Source organism: Oncorhynchus gorbuscha, linkage group LG01, assembly GCF_021184085.1.
Source record: "Oncorhynchus gorbuscha isolate QuinsamMale2020 ecotype Even-year linkage group LG01, OgorEven_v1.0, whole genome shotgun sequence".
Classification (NCBI taxonomy): domain Eukaryota; kingdom Metazoa; phylum Chordata; class Actinopteri; order Salmoniformes; family Salmonidae; genus Oncorhynchus; species Oncorhynchus gorbuscha.
The window spans coordinates 65,819,246-65,826,394 of NC_060173.1; the positions used below are offsets into that span (position 1 = coordinate 65,819,246).

Here is a 7,149-nt window from a genome sequence, read left to right on the forward strand (position 1 = left end):
AATGGCACCTGTTTGAACTTGTTATCAGTATAAAAGACACCTGTCCACAACCTCAAACATTCACACTACAAACTCCACTATGGCCAAGACCAAAGAGCTGTCAAAGGACACCAGAAACAAAATTGTAGACCTGCACCAGGCTGGGAAGACTGTATCTGCAATAGGTAAGCAGCTTGGTTTGAAGAAATCAAATGTGGGAGCAATTATTAGGAAATGGAAGACATACAAGACCACTGATAATCTCCCTCGATCTGGGGCTCCACGCAAGATCTCACCACGTGGGGTCAAAATGATCACAAGAACGGTGAGCAAAAATCCCAGAACCACATGGGGGGACCTAGTGAATGACCTGCAGAGAGATGGGACCAAAGTAACAAAGCCTACCATCAGCAAGGGCATTGAAGATGAAACGTGGCTGGGTCTTTCAGCATGACAATGATCCCAAAAACACCGAACGGTCAACGAAGGAGTGCCTTCGTAAGAAGCATTTCAAGGTCCTGGAGTGGCCTAGGCAGTCTCCAGATCTCATCCCCATAGAAAATCTTTGGAGGGAGTTGAACGTCCTTGTTGCCCAGCAACAGCCCCCAAACATCACTGCTCTAGAGGAGATCTGCATGGAGGAATGGGCCAAAATACCATCAACAGTGTGTGAAAACCTTGTGGAGACTTACAGAAAACGTTTGAACTCTGTCATTGCCAACAAAGGGTATATAACAAAGTATTGAGATAAACTTTTGTTATTGACCAAATAGTTATTTTCCACCATAATTTGCAAATAAATTCATTAAAAATCCTACAATGTGATTTTCTGTTTTTTTTTCTCTCATTTTGTCTGTCATAGTTGAAGTGTACCTATGATGAAAATTACAGGCCTCATCTCTTTAAGTGGGAGAACTTGCACAATTGGTGGCTGACTAAATACTTTTTTGCCCCACTGTATTTTTCAGTAAGATTGGATTTTTAGCATTTATAGCAAAGTTTAACAATTGTACTGCAGGGACAGAACGTAAATTGAGGCATTTGTCGCAGCTGCAGAGGTTTTTGGGTGTGCAAGACTTTTCCTCAGAAGAGTTACAGGGTGTGTTAAGTGGTGTAAGGGAATTATACTACAGTGTAATATGTGGCGGTAATGCAACATTTATTGGATGCCAACCGCCACTAAACCTCATTGAAGAAGAAGACGCAGAAGCCCCCTACAGTCAGATAAAAAAATACACTCTTTAGGACCCAGAAGGATTCTCCTTTGTCAGATTATGTAGGTCACTTTTCTCTCCCACAATTTTCTCTGTAACCAGCAGAGCCGACAGCCGAGCATCAGCTGTTCAACCGGCTTGGAATCAATCGTGGGGGACCAGGGAAATAGCGAAAAGTTTTACATTTATTTGCTCAGAAATCACATGTAGCCTTTGAACTTGGTCACTACCAAAACAGAGATGGAAATGAGGTATTTTTAAAATTCATTTACGCTCTTGGGGGATGTAAAAAAATCGAAAGATATGATTATTAATTGAATACACGATGTGCTACCTCGTTGCAGGTGTTGCTCGTGGCCAGCACTGTGCTTTGTCTTGGTTCTTCTGACACCAGTAGCATCGCAATGGCCAGGTAAGCCCTAAGAAAAACTATAAACAATTTGGAAATGTAGCTGCTCAGATGTCTACAACTTGTTGGGTCTTTGTCTCTCGAAACGTCGTAATGTTACCGTTTTCAGAAACGTTTGGGAAGATTGTTGGTAATGTAGGGATACAGTTTTAATAAAACCGTAAAATATTGAAATACACTTAGACGATGGTTTTACAGCTTTCATTGACCAAAACTATTGGAAGGTTGACACCTGTAGGCTAATGTAAGGTAGGGGCTGTCAGTAGGCCTGTCAATGCTAAATTACCTTTTTGTCCTGAACATAATCTACAGTTATTTGGGAAATGCTGTTTGCGATGATGTAACTGTGCTATAATGTAACCAGCGTCAGCTATTAGAAACATTGTCCGTGTCGTTTCTTATTGTGGACGGTAGATTACTTTCTTCGAGTCAATATTTATTGTATGAGTTATTTTATATTGGCACTGCTGATAAGGAACCATCAGGGGAGAAAAGAGTTGCAGGTGTACCGGTTAATAAACAACCTCAGGCTGTATTTCAACTTGCAAGGCTTTCTGAATTATTTAATTTGATCATCCCTGCACGTTTTTGTCTGAAATAAGTGTAAATGGACTGAATGATTGATATATTTAATTCCATGTGATCTTATAGACCAATTAACAGAGTTCCAAACCTCTTGGCCAATAAGAGCAAATTTTCAGTTTTCCTGCATTGGACCTTTAAAGCTGCATCCACAAAAAAAATCTCTCTGTCCAATTACAAAATGTGTATATTTGCAGGAAAGTGGCTTGGAAACGGCAAGATGTTCTCTCTGATGACAAGAGCCAAATCTTTAAAATGTTCCTAGCCGTTTGCCGGAGATTTGGTTCGTCCGGCCATGCACTGCAGAAGTCCTAGTAAAACTCATTGTATGCTATTTTTATCCCACTAGTTGTTTTCTGATTATGATGGGATCCCTGATTAATTTGCCATCACCAGAGGGGTCCCCATTCCAAAAAAGTTTGAGAACCCCTGCTCTAAGGCAAAAAATATTGGTGAAAGTAATGATACAATTAGTTTTCATTGGTATTTGGTGAATTATGTTGAACTGTGTTTTTAAGATTTTGGTCGATTCAGTGATAGTTGCTCAGTGAAAGTGTGTTCCATAGCATAGTCCCATGGATAGCATAGTTCCACAAGCAAACACCATGTGCTGGATTGACATTCTATACCCAATAAAAATTGAGTTGTGATTGAGACCTAGTCTATTGAATGTCGATAATCAGGTCAGGATGCAAAGATAACGATATCTTTCATCTGAACTTATAATTCCACTTTGATGTGCACAGAATGGCTTTGGTCTGTTGACAGGGGCTTTCTCAAGTCCAAAGTCTGCCCTCAGAACTCTCATTTCTTCACTGTTTGTCCAGTGTCTTGCTTCATATCTAACCAGAGGTTGGGATGGGGACACTTGAGTAGAGCTGGGATGATAAAATGAAAATTAACATCACCAACATTGCCTTCCTCTTACCGAAGCATTTTGATTATGTTGGTCATTTACTACACAACTGTTTCTGTAGATTGTTCTAAAACCATTATTTAGTCAACAGTAATAGCCTATGCATTATCTTAATACTTGCTATGAAAGTTTATGTGCCTATCCCTGTTTCACTGTGGGCTGCTGACTCTCACTCTCTCTCCCACCGTGCGCACATAGGAACTGAGAAGCACAAGAATGACCGTTGCTCAAAATGCTATTGCGGGGAAAAATACATTTTTCAAAGCAGCTACTATTGTAGTTATAGAGAGGAGTGTCACAGCTTTCTATAAATATAGAATGTATTTCTCACCTCTTAATATTGAGTTTGTGTTGAGTGCACCACTTCACAACCGGATTAGGATCTAGTTAGTATGGTTTTGATGCTCCTGCAGTGCGCGCCATTTGCAGTGAATATGCCTACATCAAGAGAGCGTAGTTATGGTAAAAAATTGTTTGATTTATCAGTATGTATTTTTGTTCATATCGCCCAGCTCTTCTCTGGAGTGTACTAAGCTCTGCAGTGCACACTAGTCTTAAGAAAGTGGAGTTACATAATTTAGTATGGAATAGTTCCATTCTGAATCTCTGAATCTCACTGCAGCCCATTATTTAATTTTTCAAAGTTCTGTCCATTGAATTGTACAGCTGTCAGATTGAATACAGGGAGGAGATCGACACTTTACTCACTTACCTCATAGAAGCTGTAGTCGAAATTGATAGATTGGGGAGCATTATCTACATAAATGTAATCATTAATGACGCTTGTTATTGTGTTAATAGTAGTAAGAACTCACAAGGGAAAGCTTAGTGGTGTAATACTGTGAGTAGGTGTTATGTCCAACGAGTTGGGATATTTTACACCTGTATAATTTGGTCCAAATGTCTTTCACGTGATTTAAATAACTATTGCTACATAAGAACCAAGTCAAACTATAATTGAATCATGTTCACTTTACCTAGCTCATTGGGATACATTTTTCCATTTTAAACAGTGTATTGTTGAGACCAGTGCCTCTGATAAAGCCTTCAGACTTTTACAAGGTGCCACGTTGGCAGCAAATACTTCAGAAACACTCTAATTCCAGTTGAAAATACAATGTTAGCGACAATGCCGACATACTTATTTGAGGCTAAATTGATTTTATTGATGTATTATATTAAGTTAAAATAAGTGTTCATTCAGTGTTGTTGTAATTGTCATTATTACAAAAAAAAAACTGCCCGATTTAATCGGTATCAGATCTTTTTGATTCTCCAATAATTGGTATCGGCGTTGAATAATCATAATCGGTCAACCTCTAATACACACATATTATTCATATTCCGGACACCTGCAGCTAATTTCCTGCAATTCTATCCAATGTGCTATGGGGTTTTGTACTGTGTTTTTATATACTGTATTCTCAATATACAGTTGAATTCGTAAATTTACAAACACTTAGGTTGGAGTCATTAAAACTCGTTTTTCAACCACTCCACAAGTATCTTTTTAAGAAACTATAATTTTGGCAAGTCAGTTAGGACATCTACTTTGTGCATGACACAAGTCATTTTTCCAACAACAGACAGATTATTTCACTTATAATTCACTATATCACAATTCCAGTGGGTCAGAAGATGATATACACTAAGTTGACTGTGGCTTTTAAACAGCTTGGAAAATTCCAGAAAATGATGTCATGGCTTTAGAAGCTACTGAAAGGCTAATTGACATAATTTGAGTCACTTGATGGTGTACCTGTGGATGTATTTCAAGGCCTATCTTCAAACTCAGTGTCTCTTTTCTTGACGTTATGGGAAAATCAAAAGAAATCAGCCAAGATCTCAGAAAAAAAATGTAAGACCTCCACAACTCTGGTTCATCCTTGGGAGCAATTTCCAAACGCCTGAAGGTACCACGTTCATCTGTACAAACAATAGTACGCAAGTATAAACACCATGGGACCACGCAGCCATCATACCGCTCAGGAAGGAGACACATTATGTCTCTTAGAGATGAATATACTTTGGTGCGAAAAGTGCATATCAAACCCAGAACAACAGCAAAGGATCTTGTGTAGATGCTGGAGGAAACAGGTACAAAAGTATCTATATCCACAGTAAAATGAGTCCTATATCGACAACCTGAAAGAAGCCACTGCTCCAAAACCGCCATAAAAAAGCCAGACTACTGTTTGCAACTGAACATGGGGGCTATTATCATTCTTTTTGGAGAAATGTCCGCAAGGTCTGATGAAACAAAAATAGAACTGTTTGGCAAAAAATGACCATTTGGAGCAAAAGGGGGAGGCTTGCAAGCCGAGGAACACCATCCCAACCATGAAGCACGGGTGTGGCAGCATCATGTTTTTGGGGATGCTTTGCTGACGGAGGGACTGGTGCACTTCACAAAACAGATGGCGTCATGAGGATGGAAAATTATGTAGATATATTGAAGCAACATCAAAACATCAGTCAGGATGTTTTAAAGCTTGGTTGCAAATGTGTCTTCCAAATGGACAATGACCCCAAGCATACTTCCAAAGTTGTGGTAAATGGCTTTAGGACAACAAAGTCAAGGTATTGGAGTGGAAATCACAAAGCCCTGACCTCAATCCCATAGAAAATGTGTGGGTAGACCTGAAAAAGCATATGCCAGCAAGGAGTCCTGTAAACCTGACTCAGTTACAGCAGCTCTGTCAGGAAGGATAGGCCAAAATTCACCCAACTTATTGTGGGAAGCTTGTGGAAGGCTACCTGAAAAGTTTGACCCAAGTTAAACAATTTTACGGCAATGCTATCAAATACTAATTGAGTGTATGTAAACTTCTGACCCACTGGGAATGTGATAAAATAAATACAAGCATTCATAAATCATTCTCTCCTATTATTCTGACATTTCACATTCGTAAAATAAAGTGGTGATCCTAACTGACCCAAGACAGGGGATTTTTACTAGGATTAAATCTCAGGAATTGTGAACAACTGAGTTCAAATGTATTTGGCTTAGGTGTATGTAAACTTCCAACTTCAACTGTATGTACTGAGATCATGTGATACTTTGATTGCACACAGGTGGACTTTATTTGACAAATTATGTGACTTCTGAAGGCAATTGGTTGTACCAGATCTTATTTAGGGGCTTCATAGCAAAGTGGGTGAAGACATATGCACAAGTTTTATTTTATATTTTATTTCACTTCACCAATTTGGACTATTTTGTGTATGTCCATTACATGAAATCAAAATCAATTTAAATTTTAATGCAACAAAATTGGAAAAACTCCAAGGGGTATGAATACTTGCAAGTTTTACAAGGCACTGTGGGTAGGGTAGTGTGACTATGCATAGATAATAAACATTGAGTATCTGCAGAGTAAAAAATGGGGGGGAAATAGTCCAGGTGGCCATTTGATTAGCTGTTCGGCAGACTTATGCCTTAGGGGTAAAAGCTGTTAAGAAGCCTTTTGGACCAGACTTGGCATTCCGGTACCACTTGCCGTGCAGCAGCAGAGAGAACATTCAATGACTAGGGTGACTGGATACTTTGGCAATGTTTAGGGCCTTCCTCTGTCACCGCCTGGTTTAGAGGTCCTGGATGGCAGGAATCTTGGCCCTAGTGATATACTGGGCAGTACACACTACCTTCTGTAGCGCCTTGCGGCCGATGTCCGGGTAGTTGCCATACTAGGCAATGATGCAACCAGTGCTCTCTGCTCTCTGGTGCAGCTGTATAACTTTTTCAGGATCTGAGGACCCATGCCAAATCCAAGTCTCCTGAGGGGGAATAGGCATTGTTATGCCCTCTTCACGAATCTGTTGGGGCAGTATGCAAAATGGAGGGGGTCTAGGGTTTCTGGGATGATGGGGGCGATGTGAGTCATGGCAAGCCTTTCAAAACATGGCTACAGACGTGGCTACAGACGTGAGTGCTACGTGTCGGCAGTCATTTAGGCAGGTTACCTTGGTGTTCTTGTTCTCAGAGACTATGGTGGTATGCTTGAAACATGTATTTGTTACGGACTTGGCCAGGAACAGGTAAAACATTT

General features: G+C 39.9%; 1 long non-coding RNA gene across 1 annotated transcript; it reads left to right on the top strand.

Annotated features, from left to right (window-relative positions):
* The first annotated feature begins 1,152 nt into the window (after positions 1 to 1,152).
* On the top strand, positions 1,153 to 2,810 carry LOC124041134. Its single transcript, XR_006839853.1, has 3 exons — positions 1,153 to 1,444; positions 1,538 to 1,605; positions 2,382 to 2,810. It is a non-coding gene; the product is annotated as an uncharacterized LOC124041134 (long non-coding RNA).
* The last annotated feature ends 4,339 nt before the right edge of the window (positions 2,811 to 7,149 follow it).